A 16,608-nucleotide genomic window follows, 5' to 3' on the forward strand; every position below is an offset into this window, starting at 1 on the left:
AAACATTGCACAGGCACTGGGGAAGTGGGCAGAGTTCCTTATGTAGTCCAGGGTATGCAGGGATAGGCTGGGGACAATATTCCTATTGCGTGTGCTGGCCCTTTAAGAACTGGGAAGAGCATGTGCGCGCACCCTATGGGCACAGGCCGGTGGCAGAGGAGAAAGCAGAGTGACCCACGGCCGTCGGGGCTACAAACACCATCCTCTGCAGGCCCCATGACAGTTTCATTATCCCATGACATTGGATATTGTTTGCGTCCACAATATAAAGTTCTACACACTACAGTGATAACAATAATGTAGACATTCAATCAACTTTCCCTTTAAATAGAAACCCACTTACACATTTCATTTTTAGTTGAATTGTTTGCTGTAAGTGCACTGTAGGTATAGTACATTCATATGCTTGCTGGATTTGTTTTCTTATTACCTTCACCATACACACAAAAGGTGATTCTGGGGTTCTGCAGCCTGCCCTATTCTCTCTATCAAAAATACCGGAACCCCGACAGACCCCATTAAAGTCAATGGTCCATTAGGATTTGCCGGTATCCACTTAACAATTAATCTGAAATATTTGTAATGGCTCTGTTATGAAAGAACAGAGCATTACCCTAGTCAGAGCAAGCTTTTTACCTAAATATCATCTTTCGGAATGAAACTAGTCATTGTTTTCTGCACCACAACAGAATTGGCACTATGGTTCTCCAAGAAAGAATCACTATAATGAAGAAAGCAATAAACCCATAGTATGCTGCTTCTAAAAATGCAGAAAGAATTTTTTGGATGCACTCCTCTAAGATTGGCGTGGAGCTAGTAGGGTTGGGATGAATTCCCTGAAATATGTAGTCTTGGTTTACCCCAGCACACACAAGTAGACAAGTAGGATTTTGCAAGATAAATTGATTGAGGGTATGTTCACACGTACACGTCCGTTACGGCTGAAATAACGGAGCTGTTTTCAGGAGAAAACAGCTCCTGAATTTCAGACGTAATGGCATGTTGCCAGCGTTTTTCGCTGCGTCCATTACGGACGTAATAGGAGCTGTTTTTCTATGGTGCCAATAGAAAACGACTCCAATTACGTCCCAAGAAGTGACAGGCACTTCTTTGATGCAGGCGTCTTTTTTACGCGCCGTCTTTTGACAGCGGCGCGTAAAAAAAATGACCGTCGGCACAGAACATCGTAAAGCCCATTCAAATGAATGGGCAGAAGTTTGACGATGCTTTCAAGCAGTATTTTCGGCTGTAATTCCAGGCGTAAAACGCCTGATTTACGTCCGTAAATAGTGCGTGTGAACATACCCTTATTGTTTCTTAGCTGTATGCCATATATTACTTCATATACGATAAGCATTGTTTCATGAATACAAATACAAGGTGACTTAATTAAATTAACTGTACTTGTGTGATCTTTGGTAAACCAAGACTGCTTATAAAAATACAGCATTGACATACATGCATATACTGTTACTTGAGGTTCTCAAAACTGGTGATATGTGACATAAAGTAGTGATCAAAGGCATAGACATCTTTCTGGACTTTCTATCAGTAAATCCATCGAAGAACATTACAGTAATCCCGAGATGGCTGCTTACAAGGAACAATGGACTACCCAGCAAATGTAGATATTTTGTGGCAGTTTGGCTTAAAGTTTACTGACTTCTAAGGCTCTGTTCACATCTGTGTTGGAGGCTCCATTAGGGTCCTCCGTTGCACATCCGGTAAAAATGGCGAAAGAAATAGCGCAGCATGCTGTGCTATTTCTTCTGGTAAAATAATGGACACCCTCACAGAAACCAGATAGAACCAATTAGGGCATGTTCAGACGTGGCGGAATTGCTGTTGAATTCCGCTGCGGACAGTCCTCAGTGGAATTCTGCAGCCGTTTTTTTTTCATTTCTTTCTATACATTTTTAGGAAAGTTAGTTCAGACTTTGCAGAAAATAACTGTGGAAATTAGGCTGTGGTGCATAATTTTCCCTCCGCAGCATGCTCATTCCATTGCGGAGAAGAAGCGGAATTTCACTGCGGATTTCAGCCTTTGCAATGCAAAAACTGAAATCTGTGGCAAGTCCGCTGTGTTTTCTGCCATGTCTGAATTACCTGTCAAATATGCAAATGTTGCTGCATAATTGCCCCAAATCTGCACCAACATTTGCAGCGGAAAAACTCTGCCACGTCTGAAGAACGGAGGAAGTTAGCGCAGAAGTGAATGAAACCTTAAGGCCCTATTACACTGGCCGATAATCGGCTGGTGCAGCGAACCATTGTAAATCCCCCTTTATTCTTTCTGTCTAGTAAAAGGAAAGACCATGTTTTGTGACAATAATGGTTATAAACTTGTCAAAGCAATTGTCATTAAAGTTTATATAAACACAAGGAAGATAAGCACTGACTTAAAATTTTTTAAGATGGTCTAATGAATAATTGAGTACACAAGTCACACACATACCTGCCTCATCCTGGTATGTAGCAAACTTGGAGCCTCCAGCCATTGAATTCTTGAATTAGTTCTTCAAGCAAAATGAAGTAAAAGATCACACCTAATCCAGATTTCAAGTTTAAAATGAGAGAAAGGAGCGTCATTAACTTTGATATGTCACTTCCAAAATCCAGTCCTAGAAAATATTGAGTAAACTTCCTACGTGTACTCTGGCACAGATCGTCACCTTGTTTGAAATCCTTGTGCACGTGTGATATAGTTTAGCTTCAGTCATTCCTTGGTGTGGAAAATCATTAACAAAGTTGATGTTGGTGAATGTTAATGTTTTTTTTTTGCGTTAAGACTAAGAAGGAAAAAGTCACTTATCAACTACATGTCGGTGTAGATAATTACACATAAGCGTCAAAGAAGACTAATATATTAAAGAATTGTTCACTTTCTTTCTTTTTTTTTTCTAATTATCACTAGATGTTGAATCATATTCTTTTTTTCTAACCTGTTTTTATTTTGTGATTGTAGAATTTTTATTCTATTTTCTGAATATGATTATGGAAGCAGTCATCTTGCCTGAGCTGCTTTGTGAACAGCAGTTCAGAGATTTGCTTTACAGCAGCCACATGGACCAAGGAACCTGTAGACTGGAGATGCATTATTGACTTCTATGGGAGAGATTTGTGTCCATGTTCTGTGGCCTGTGCACCTGTCACTGTGCAGGGAGGTAGAGGAGGGAAGCTGTTTCCATCACTTATGGTCAATAGTACAATAGTGTTTTATGTGCTCCCAGCTTTAACCTCTTAACAACGAAGGAAGGATCTATCCGTCCTCGGAAGCTGCTAGTTCGCGCAGGAGGACGGATATATCCGTCCTGTACTTAAACTGTCACTGTGTGTAAACACACGGTGACAAGTCCCTGGCAACAGCTGTCATAAACAGCTGATTGTCACAGGCAGCCGTCGAGGGACCAATGACAGTGGAGCCCGTACAACGATCGCTGTGATTGATCAGTCAAATCAGACTGACCAATCGCAACTTGCAAAGGCTGGGAGGCAGGGCAAACAGCTTCGTTCTCATACCTGTCAGATCATTGAGGAGAACAGAGCTGTGTGCTTTGTCTCCTTCAAAAAGTGAAAAATTCATACTAATCACTCCCAGTACCCCCAGTACCCCATTCACCCCCTCTCCCTACCTTTGTTCCATATTATATTTAAACATTTCAATCTATATATCTATATATATATCTATATATATATATATATATATATAGATATATATGTAGTTTAATGTTTAGTTAGCGTTAGACAATAGGTAGCGTAAGTTAGGTGTAGGACGTTAGTTAGGGAGGCAATTAGTTAGACATAGTTAGGGCTAGTGTTAGGGAACATTTATCAGGGTTAGGTTTATAGGGTTAGTGTGATAGGGACGTTTTAGCTTTTATATATAAAAAAAAAAAAAATAGTGTAGCATTAACTTGGGGTTTAGTAGGGTTCATTATCGTTACCTAGTGTTAAGCGTAGGGCATTAGGTAGCGCAAGTTAGGTGTAGGGCATTAGTTAGGGGGACAATTAGTTAGAAATAGTTAGTTAGGGCTGCCGTTAGGTTTATAGTAATAAAATGGCTCAGCGTCTGTATTCGGCAGAAGAGGCCTATGCCATGATCTGCTCGGATACAGAAAGTGCAAGTGAGACAGATGAGCAATTTTTAATCTTGTCATCGTCCACTAGAACTAGTAATGAGGAGCCACAGCCAAGGCGCCACAGGCAAGATTGTCCGCCTAGCACTAGTGCCATTGACCCCAATTGGGTGCCCACAGAGTCATACACCCCGTTCCAGAATTTAGTTCTGTGATGGGCATCCAAATCAACACCGAGGGGTTTAGGGAGGAAGACATTTTTTAAATCTTCTTTTCAGGGGAATTATTACTCCTGATGGTTAAGCAGACCAATTTATATGCTGCTCAATTTATCGCCAGTCACCCCACATCTTATTACGCCAAAAACAGCGTGTGGCACCCAGTAGTTGTGGCAGACATTTTAACATTTTGGGGCCTCCTATTGAACATGGGTTTGGTTAAGATTAGGTCCTATTGGACATCTGATGTCCTGTACGACACCCCTATATACAGAGAGGTAATGACGAGGCAGCTCTTTGAGACCATACTGCGCTTCCTTCATTTTGTTGATAACACACTTTACCCACCCCGCAGTGACCCCAGACATGACCAGCTTTTTAAAATTAGGCCACTTTTACATTTTTTAAATGGGAAGTTTGTGGAGCCATATACCCCAGAAAAAAATATCGCTGTGGATGAGTCTCTGGTCCTTTCCAAAGGCCACATACAATTCAGGCAATATTTGCCAAACAAAAGGCCTGATTTGGGTTAAAAATGTATAAGCTGTGTGAAAGTGACTCGGGTTACACTCACAAATTGTGTATGAAGTGTATGAAGGAAAAGACTCACAAATTGTCCCTCCAGATCATTGAGGAGAACAGAGCTGTGTGCTTTGTCTCCTTCAAAAAGTGAAAAATTCATACTAATCACTCCCAGTACCCCCAGTACCCCATTCACCCCCTCTCCCTACCTTTGTTCCATATTATATTTAAACATTTCAATCTATATATCTATATATATATCTATATATATATATATATATATAGATATATATGTAGTTTAATGTTTAGTTAGCGTTAGACAATAGGTAGCGTAAGTTAGGTGTAGGACGTTAGTTAGGGAGGCAATTAGTTAGACATAGTTAGGGCTAGTGTTAGGGAACATTTATCAGGGTTAGGTTTATAGGGTTAGTGTGATAGGGACGTTTTAGCTTTTATATATAAAAAAATAAAAAATAGTGTAGCATTAACTTGGGGTTTAGTAGGGTTCATTATCGTTACCTAGTGTTAAGCGTAGGGCATTAGGTAGCGCAAGTTAGGTGTAGGGCATTAGTTAGGGGGACAATTAGTTAGAAATAGTTAGTTAGGGCTGCCGTTAGGTTTATAGTAATAAAATGGCTCAGCGTCTGTATTCGGCAGAAGAGGCCTATGCCATGATCTGCTCGGATACAGAAAGTGCAAGTGAGACAGATGAGCAATTTTTAATCTTGTCATCGTCCACTAGAACTAGTAATGAGGAGCCACAGCCAAGGCGCCACAGGCAAGATTGTCCGCCTAGCACTAGTGCCATTGACCCCAATTGGGTGCCCACAGAGTCATACACCCCGTTCCAGAATTTAGTTCTGTGATGGGCATCCAAATCAACACCGAGGGGTTTAGGGAGGAAGACATTTTTTAAATCTTCTTTTCAGGGGAATTATTACTCCTGATGGTTAAGCAGACCAATTTATATGCTGCTCAATTTATCGCCAGTCACCCCACATCTTATTACGCCAAAAACAGCGTGTGGCACCCAGTAGTTGTGGCAGACATTTTAACATTTTGGGGCCTCCTATTGAACATGGGTTTGGTTAAGATTAGGTCCTATTGGACATCTGATGTCCTGTACGACACCCCTATATACAGAGAGGTAATGACGAGGCAGCTCTTTGAGACCATACTGCGCTTCCTTCATTTTGTTGATAACACACTTTACCCACCCCGCAGTGACCCCAGACATGACCAGCTTTTTAAAATTAGGCCACTTTTACATTTTTTAAATGGGAAGTTTGTGGAGCCATATACCCCAGAAAAAAATATCGCTGTGGATGAGTCTCTGGTCCTTTCCAAAGGCCACATACAATTCAGGCAATATTTGCCAAACAAAAGGCCTGATTTGGGTTAAAAATGTATAAGCTGTGTGAAAGTGACTCGGGTTACACTCACAAATTGTGTATGAAGTGTATGAAGGAAAAGACTCACAAATTGTCCCTCCAGAATGCCCCCATCAACTCTACAGCAGTGGAAAATTGTCTGGGACCTTTTGCACCCTCTTTTGTACAAGGGGTACAATTTATATGTGGATAATTTCTACACTAGCGTACCCCTCTTCAGATGCCTGTCTGCAAAAAAAACCTGTGGCCAGTGGTACCATACGCCGAAAACAAAAAGGCCTGCCAAAGTCCCTGGTCAACCAAAAATTAAATACTGGGGAAATCAGGGGACTTTGTAATTAGGACTTGCTGCTTGTCAAATTCTGTGACAAGAGGGATGTTCCCATGTTAACATCCAGGGGCGTAGCTAAAGGCTCATGGGCCCGGGTGCAAGAATTCAGCTTGGGCCCCCCTACCACTCCCCAACACCACCATCGTCAGACCCCTGCGCGCGCCTATGCCCAGACGCCTTGCCCAACAGCCCCCATAGTATAATGCCCCAACACAGTATAATGCCCCATAACGTATAATGCTCCCCATACAGTATAATGCCCCCATATGTGCATAATAGAAAAGTAGCATACTTACCTATCCCCGTTACCACGTCGGGTGGAGGATCCTTCGCCTCCTCCGGTTTGTGCTATGAGTGACTCAGCGCAGACAGGCGCGATGATGTCGCTACATCCTGCCTGCCTGCGTCGAGCCGCTCAGGGCACAGTGAATGCGGGATCAAGGAGATGTCAGCTCCTTGCTCCAGGATTGAATGGAACCGGGACCTCGGTGAGTGACTCACGACCCCCCGGAGGTCTTCACACGAACCCCCAGGGTGACGCGACCCACAGTGTAGGGATGTCACGATACCAAAATTTGGACTTCGATACCGATACTTCGTTTACTTTGTGAACAGTAATAAAATAAAAAAAAGTTATTTCGTTTTCTAATGTGAGGCGCGTGGTGTGATGCTGAATTTTGAATGTGCCTCACATTAATAGTAATTAACCCCATCATGTTTCTCAATCATAATGGGTTAATGTGTGAGGTACATGATGGGGTTAATTACTATTAGGCCGGGTTTACACGAGTGTGTGCGTTTTGCGTATGCAAAAAATGAGGCGTTTTGCGTGAGCAAAAGGCATTTAACAGCTGCGTGTGTCATCAACGTATGATGCGTGGCTGCGTGATTTTCGCGCAGCCGCCATCATAATGACACTCCGTTTGGATGTTTGTAAACAGAAAAGCACGTGGTGCTTTTCTGTTTTCATTCATCCTTTACAGTGCTGTTGCGCGAATCACGCACGTCCCACAGAAGTGCTTCCGTGTGACATGCGTGGTTTTCACGCACCCATTGACTTCAATGGGTGCGTGATGCGCGAACAGCGCACAAATATAGGACATGTCGTGCGTTTCACGCAGCGGACATACGCTGCGTGAAAATCACGCACCTGTCTGCACTGCCCCATAGACTCATATAGGTCCCTGCGACGCGCGTGAAAATCACGCGCGTCGCACGGATGTATAACACACTTGTGTAAATGAGCCTCGAATGTGAGGAACATGGAGGTTAAATTTATCATTGCACTTCGTGCCCCACAATAAGTGATAGAAAGCAGTTTTTATTTTATTTTTTTACAGCGTACAATACTGAATGTGTATGTTTTATGTATTGAGACTTATTTTAATGTTTATTGTAAAAAAGGTGAATGTGTATTTTTTTAATTTAACATTACTTTGTTTTTACTTTATTTTTAAACTTTAATGTACTGGCATATATCCGATATGTGCCAGTACATTAGCCTGTGGACGGATAGTATACAGGAAGTTGTTAGGACATACCTCAGTATGCCCTAACAACAGGAAATATGGTAAGACAGCCCTGGGGTCATTCAATGGACCCTGGGCTGTCTGCCCATATATGGTATGGCCCTCGATCGCGTCACAGGAATTCCCTGTGACGCGATCCAAGGGGAATCCCCCCTTCTCACTTTCCCCTGAATGCTGCAGTCCGCTGTGATCGCAGCATTCAGGAGAATAGCGGCGGAGATGAGCGGTTTCTTTGATCTCCGCCGTTATAGAGCTGGGCTGCGGCTGTGTCATACAGCCATTGCCCCGCTCCTGACAGGAAGTTCACGCGCGGTCAGCATGAGGTGATGCGGCCGGCGCTGCACTAATGAGCGGCGGTTCAGGCACTGAAGACAGAACATGGGGGTGTTTTGTAGCGCGCCCGCCATGTTCTGTCTTCAGTGCCGCAGATCATTAGTGCAGCGCCGGCCGCATCGCATCATCCTGACGGCGCGCACATGTCAGGATTCAGGAGCGGGGCAGTGACTGTATTACACAGCCGCAGCCCCGCTCTCATACATTCATGTGTACTATACTGTATTGTGTTGTATTTTGCAGTTTGCAGTGGAGAGAGGAGGGGGGCTGTGATTTAACGCCCCCCCCCCTCTCCACCGCAAACAGCACAATACATTACAAGACATTACATTACAAGTTACAACACAACATATTACATTCCAGACTGCAGCTTACCTGGAGTCCTCGGCACCGACTCTTCCATTCCACTGTCTGGAAGCCGTGTCACGTGACAACACGGTCACATGGTACACTAAGTGTACCATGTGACCGTAACCAGGAAGTGCCGGCTTCATGGCACAGAAGATTTCTTTAGGAAGCATCCTGTATGGCAACGGGGGCCCGTGGGCCCCCCAGGCTTAGGGGCCCGGTGGCAACTGCGACCGCTGCGACCCCTATAGCTACGCCACTGTTAACATCCATTCACCCAGACAGCAGCAGCCACATTCCTGTACGCGGAACAAGTCGTACCTTCTGTAAGCCTATTTGCCTACAGGACTACAATAAATTCATGGGTGGAGCGGACCTTGCAGACCAGATGCTGCAGCCCTACAATGCTGTCCGGAAATCCCGGATATGGTACAAAAAAATGTCCGTTCCCCTCATCCAAGTGTCCCTATATAACTGGTTTGTAATTTTTAGAAAGGCAGGAAACCAGGGATCCTATCTTTCTTACCAAGAGAAAGTGATTACAAATCTTATATTTGTAGACCAGGCCCAGGGGATGGGAGGGGAGGGATGGCATCATCTAGTCAAGCCAGCAGAATTGTCCCAGGACAACATTTCCCATCCGAAGTGCCCCCTACTGTCAAAAAAAGCCGACCTCAAAAGAAATGTTGCGTATGTGCTAGAAACTGAATATGGAGGGAAAGCAGTTATCAATGTGACACCTGCTCAGAAAAACCAGGGCTCTGCATTAGGGAATGTTTCCGTGTGTACCATACATCCCTAAATTAATAATTTGATTTAAAAAAACTTTTTTAGCCCTTTTATTAATTTTCTTTACCATCCTATTATCCAATCCATTGATATATTTTTTTCACTTCACTTTTTATTATACTATAGCCCACATATAAGTTTGTATAAAGATAGAGAAATATCGAGGCACTCACCGGACTTGCAACACAATTTCTTTATTGAAAAGATCTCGGTCAGGATGTGGAATTGCCTACGGCCGTTTCACGTGCGTACACGCTTTCTCAAGGCCCACATATAAGTTGGAATGCAAGAAAAACTTTCTCACTACACCCCTAGATGAATAATATTAGGGAAAGATTCCCCACAAAAAAAATTATTCTCACTATAACCCTAGATGAATGACTTAAGGGGAAAGGTCCCCCACCAAAAAAAAAAAAAAATTCTCACTACACCCCTTGATGAAAACCATTAGGGAAAGATGTCCCATCCCAAAAAAAATTCTCACTACACCCCTAGGTGAATACCTTAGGGAATATAGTTTTCAAAATGGGGTCACTTTTGGGGGTGTTACATCGTTCTGCCAGCTCAAATCTTTTGTAAAGAAAGAGTGGGGCCTATAAGTCATTCAAGCTAAAATTATATCCTGAAAACCATAGAGGGGTTCCTGTCATTTTGTGCCCAACCGTGCGGCCAGGCAATGGATTACGTCCTAAGTGGGGGCATTTTTGAACATAGGGGAAACATGGTGATAGATTTTGGGGTGTGTTTCTTCATTCTCATGTTAGCTTTACAAAGAAATCTGTCTTTAAAATGATACATTTGTTAAAAAAGAGGAATTTTATTATTTTTCACCTGCTTTGCGTTAAATTCAGCAAAAAACTGTGGAGTCAAAATACTCACTACACCCCTAGATAATTACCGTAAGGGGTCTAGTTTTCTAAATGGGGACATTTATGGGGAGTTTCTATCGTTCTGGCAGCTCAATGTCTCTCCAAATGTACAGTGGGGCCTAAAACATTTCCAAGCAAAATATGTGTCCTGAAAACCAAAGGGTGCTCCCTTCCTTTTGGGCCCTGCCGGGTGTCCAGACAGCTCATTAGGGCCACAATCGGGGCATTTTTGAACACAGGAGAAACAGACTGATAGATTTTCGAGTGTGTTTCTTCATTCTCATGTATGCTTTACAAAGAAATCTGTCTTTAAAATTATCCGTTTGTGAAAAAATTTAAATTATATTTTTTTTACACCTGCATTGCATGAATTCTTAGAAAATAACTGTGGGGTCAAAATACTTACAACACCCCTTAATAAATACCTTCAGAGGTGTCTTTTTCAAAATGGGGTAATTTATGGGGGTTTCCATCATTGTGACACCTATGAGCTGAAAACTTGGCTTGGTGCAGGAAAACAAAATGTACATAAAAATGTATAAAATTATTATTACATTTGTAAAACTTCTAAATTGCTCAAAAATGTTTTTCTTTTTCAAAAGTGCTGCCAAAATAGAGTAAAGAGATGTAAATATATATTTATTTAAAAAAATTGTTCAGTATGTATGTACGTATGTGAAATATTGCAGTTCAAAATAGGGAAAAATTAAAATATTTACAAAATGTCATAAATTTTAGTATTTTTTAATCGTATCAGTCTACTTTTACCACTAAAATAAAGTACAACATGTACGAAAAAACAATGTCATAATTACTTGGATATGCAAAACTATTGCAGAGTTATTCTCTGATAAAGTCAGACATACCGTATTTTCTAAATCTGGCTTGGTCATTAGGTGACAAACAGGCCTGGTCATTAAGGGGTTAACAGGTTCCTGACCACTGGCTGGTGTTTTTACGGCCAGCGGTCATGGTCTCTGAAGTCCGCCGTCTGCGCGACAGCGTGCATACAGCCCTGTGCCCTGGCTGTTGCCAACAGCCCTGGGCACTGGGCAGAGTATCAGGGACCAATCTTTTGGTCCCTGAACATGTGATCACTGTGAGAACCAATCACAGCAATCACATGCATTTCTATGCAAAATATAGTGTGCACGCGATCGAGTGTACACAGCCCTGTGCTCACTCTGTTACCAACAGCTCTGGGCACTGGGTAGAGTATCAGGGTCCAATCTGTTGGTCCTTGAACATGTGATTGCTGTGAACAGCGATTTTTGCTTTATTTTGAAACTTCTGGCAGCAAATCTTTTTTCTCTTTTCTTCTCCTCGCACAATGTTTCAGTGTGAGGAGAAGAAGAGACTTAGGGCCAGTTCCCACTGAGTTTATTGACACATTTTTTTGACGCGGAAGCCGCGTCGGAAAACGCGCCAAAAAAAGGACATGCCCTATCTTCGGGCGTTCAGGCTTCTGAACTCCCATTGACATCAATGGTAGGCAAAAGAAGTGTATTTTGCTGCCTTTTTTGCCCGCGGCGCGAAAAACGCCGCGTGCAGTCAGAGCAAAGTCTGCCTCAAAATTCCAGACCGAATTTTGAGGCAGATTTTCCTCCTGCAAAAAACCCTGTGTGAACCCAGCCTTGGAGAGAATTGCTCCTAAAATAATACTGTCAAACAATAAATAAATACAGTATTATACTATAATACATTCTCTGTATAGATAGATTTCTATCTATCTATACAATCTATCCATCTATATTTTGTTCTAGCTTTCTACCTTTCTATCTTTACTAGAATATTAGAATAGGCAGGTAAGGAATATATATATATATATATATATATATATATATATCCACATATATATATATATATATAATATGTATATATATCTCAATAGCGGTTAATTTCTTTGTTAGCGATAGTGTAGATATATAGTCTGTTCGATCATATATAATTTTATATATACATATATATAAATGTATATAATATACATCAGTTAGTTTGTGTATATGTATATATATGTATATAGATATATACATGGAAGCGCATGGCCTAGTTGCGCTGTAGAACAGGACAGCCTGGTCCCTCCAGTTCAGGCTCTCGTATGGTCACCTGCTCCATCTTTTGGGCCTAGAATCCACGCATTTACTGCCACTCCTGGCATAACTGTGGACAATGCAAATTTTGCCCAAATGGATTACTTTCGTTTATTTATTACTGACGACCTCCTAATATGATTGTCCACAAAACTAATTTATATGCAGTCAGTATATAAGGGAGAAACCTTCATCCACCCCAGTGTATTCTGCAGTAATGCCCAGGTCTTGTTATGAAACGATAATGAGGTTCCTCCACTTCAATGACAACGCAGAGGCCCCCCCCCCCCCCAAGTACCGATGCAAACCGTGATCGGTTGTTCAAAATAAATAAATTCCCTCAATAATTTATTTCTGCAACTTTACATCCCAGAGCAGAATGTAAGTGTGGACCAATCCCTCTGCGACTTCCATGGAAGACTTAGCTTTCGCCAATATCTATCCTCCAAAAGGGCAAGATATGGCGTTAAGCTTTATAAATTGTGTGAAAGTAGGTCAGGATATACCACCGCCTTCAGGATTTATGAAGGGCGGGACCGCTCAATAAATGTTCCTGGATGCCACCCTGATCTTTCCACCAGCAGCAAAATCATGTGGGAGATAATGCAGCCTCTGCTTCACAAGGGGTACCACCTGTACTGTGATAATTTTTATTCTAGTGTGCCCCTGTTTAGGCATTTGCATGCTGTGAGGACCGGGGCATGTGGTACCAACCGAATTGGTTTTCCGCAGCAATTAGTGGGGAAGCGCATCTGAGGAATTGCTGACGTCAAGTACAGGGATCGCAAAGATGTATATTTACTAAACATAATTCATACTGCAGCAACAGTGGCAGTGAGGGAAAGGGGGGCATCATCGGACGAGCACAAACCAGTGAGCGTGTCCAAATATAATAAATATATGGGAGGTGGATTTAAGCGACCAGGTTTTACAGCCCTATTTAGTGAAACGCAAAACAAAAACCTGGTACAAAAAAGTGGCCATTTATCTTCTACAGGTGGCCATCCACAACTCATTTGTGCTCTATAAGAAAACTGATTTCCTGGAGAAAATTATTGAAGGCCTCATATTTGACGTTCAGGACACCAGAGAATGCCCCTAGTCTGAGGATGTCAAACAATTGACTGAAGGACATTTTATCACTCCTGTTCCCCCAACACCAACTAGAAGTAACCTTCAGAAAAAGTGCAGCGTCTGCAGAAAAGATGGGTGCCGCAAAGATTCCAGATATTTTTGTCCCTCATAACCAGGCCTGTGCAATTACCAATGTGTTTTTTTTTAAATACCATACGGTTCTGAATTATTAGCTTTTAGATTATTAGTTGAAAATATATTAGCCCTACATTACATTTTTATTTGCCCCTGATTTTACTCCAAAGGTGAGGAAGGGAATGGGTGGGGGGCTGGATGTCATGTTTGCATATTTTCTAATGTTCAACTGCTAGAAAGCCCCTACATTTGCTTAAACCTGCAAATACTTATTTTAGGAAACCAAAATAAAATAAATTCCCATTATACCCCTAGATGAGTTCTTTTGGGATCTTTGCTTCAAGAGCAGATATTTAGAAAGTGTTATAGAAACTCTGCTGAGGTTTTTAATATCAGCTTAGAAAAAAGGTAATTTGTGAAATAAGTTTCTTCTATCGTCCGCCCTCCTACATCTCTATGTAATAAATAAGGCACACATATTTAGTGTCCCCATGCACGGGAGAAGTGGCAGAACGTGAAAGGAGATCAATTTTGTCCGTGGCCCATAAGAAAAATGCTAGCATAAACTGACGCATTTGCCAAAAAAATGCTAATTTAATTCAAGAAACTTTCAGAAGAAAACTGGATGATAAACCCCTTGTGTGAATGAAGTCATTTATGGGGTGTTTCAAATTTTTCAGCACCATTACACCCCCAGAAAACAGTATTATGCTGAAAAATGCTAGCAGAAACTTACTCATTTGCCAAATTCTTGCATTTTTTCCAAATTTTGCCCACTTTAGAGAAAAAAATACAAATGATGTATACTGACAAATGCCATAAAAAAAAGCCCTACATGTCCTTTAAAAAGAGTGTAAAATTCAAAGATAAAATTTATTAATCTGCAGAGTTCATCTAAAGAAGCACATAGCAATATTGCGACATTTTCTCTGGTGATTTAGCTGTAAAACAGCCTAGTTCTTAACTTAAAGGGAAGGTGTCATTAATTTTTTTTTTCTTTTATCATATTGCTTTTAATATGATATTAACATAAATTTTATTTATTTGTGTTCTCATGTTCTACTTTTTACATTGTTCTTACTTTTACTTCTCTATGGGGGCTGCCATTTTTTTTAATCTCTGTATGTGTCGATAACAACACATACAGAGAAGGAATACGGCACATACAAACCCATAGAGAATGCGAACTGGAGCCGTTCCATTCTCAGAAGCATACGCCGTCTGTGTGGGAACGGCGCATGCGCCTCTCCCACACAGACCAAAACTAAGCTCGTTCGCAGAGCGAAATCCGGCACTATTTTCATGTGGACCGGAAGCCGCTGCCGGACAGTCAGATGACGACTTCCGGCTGCTGCTTCCGGCCATATGTTCAGGCACAAGGAATAGGAGCGTAGACCAGCGGAGGCGGCGGCAGCAGGTAATTTATGTTCATGTATGTGATGTGTGTAAAATCAATGAGGTTGCTTTACCACATTGACCATGCTGCAATTTTGGGAACTGCTCTCTCTAGTGCCCAGCACATGGAAATATTATAAATTAGAATAAAATTTATAATATTTCCTGACTTGCGAAAAAATGTAAAAAATTAAAACAATGTGTAATCACTAAATTAATAATTGGTTAACTGAAAAAAAAAAAATTCTAGCGACACATTCCCTTTAAGCTTTATAATAGAGGTGTTACCTGCCTGTGATGATAATGAGATAACTGCTGAGAAGTGATCTTTACAGAACAGGAAGAGTCAGCCTTTTGTGAGGGTCAGTGGGCAGTGTGAAAACTGCAAGATTTCACCAATTTTTTTTTAATATAGATAATTAAAATATATATACTACCGTAGTATATTTATCATGAGAACTTTTTAAAAAAAACTGTTTTTATTTAAACTTTTTAGCAGCTTGCCAAGTGTTGCAAATATCATAATAAAATGTATACAATATTTTCAAAAATATCTTTTGTCCTTTTCCACAGATATTATAGTTATAAGCAACAAGCATGAGTGCAAACTTTCTTATTATCAAGGAGGGTCATAAGTCCTCATGAAAGTATATCAGGAATAAAATGTACTAAGCAAACGTAGAAAGCGATTGACAGAGAAAAGAAAGAACATAGAAATGAAACAAAAATACAATAACAGCTTGAATCTGCTTGAATCCAAATAGAAATGTGTAGATAACACCTGACACAAGGGTTAAAGGAAAATTTTGCTGGTGAAGCTAAGGTGTATAATGGTAAAAATATTAGTGACATGTGAGCCCTTAGCATTCAATTCAAAAATAGGATAGAAAAAGGAGAAAGAGTAGCATCATTATTTCAAAACAATGTCTGTCACAAAGCCCATAGAGATTGGGGACTGTCACGGGGCCAACAAAGGATGGTGTGGACTCACTGTGTTGGCGTATTTGGCGTAGGGCTAAACTGGGAAGTGGAGTCTAAAGACCCTATTATTCCTGCCAATTTTGGCGGTGCAGCGAGCGCCGATCAACGAGACAGCTCGTTGTTCAGCACTCGTTTGCTGCTGTCACAAGGAGATATGTATGGGGACGAGCGGTCGTTACTCCGATCGCTCGTCCCCATACATTATTATCATGTCGGTAGCGCGTCCCCCTGTTTACACAGGGAGATGTGCTGCCGACAACGATAATATTTCAGTTTATTAAAACTATAAGATTAGCAGATAAACGAGCGTTTGCTCGTTAATCTTCTGATCGATGCCCTGTTTACACTGGGCAATTATTGGCAACAAGCATTTTATAAATGCCAACAAGCGTTTTATAAATGCTTGTCTGCCCGATAATTGCCCAGTGTAAAACCCCCTTAACGAATAGCTAGGTATTCACCTTTTAACCTAAGTACAAAGATGTAAACTTGGCCGCTAGAATCCCCAGTTCGCTACCTCCAGAGTA

The sequence above is a fragment of the Rhinoderma darwinii genome, chromosome 1, assembly GCF_050947455.1.
Source record: "Rhinoderma darwinii isolate aRhiDar2 chromosome 1, aRhiDar2.hap1, whole genome shotgun sequence".
NCBI lineage: Eukaryota > Metazoa > Chordata > Amphibia > Anura > Rhinodermatidae > Rhinoderma > Rhinoderma darwinii.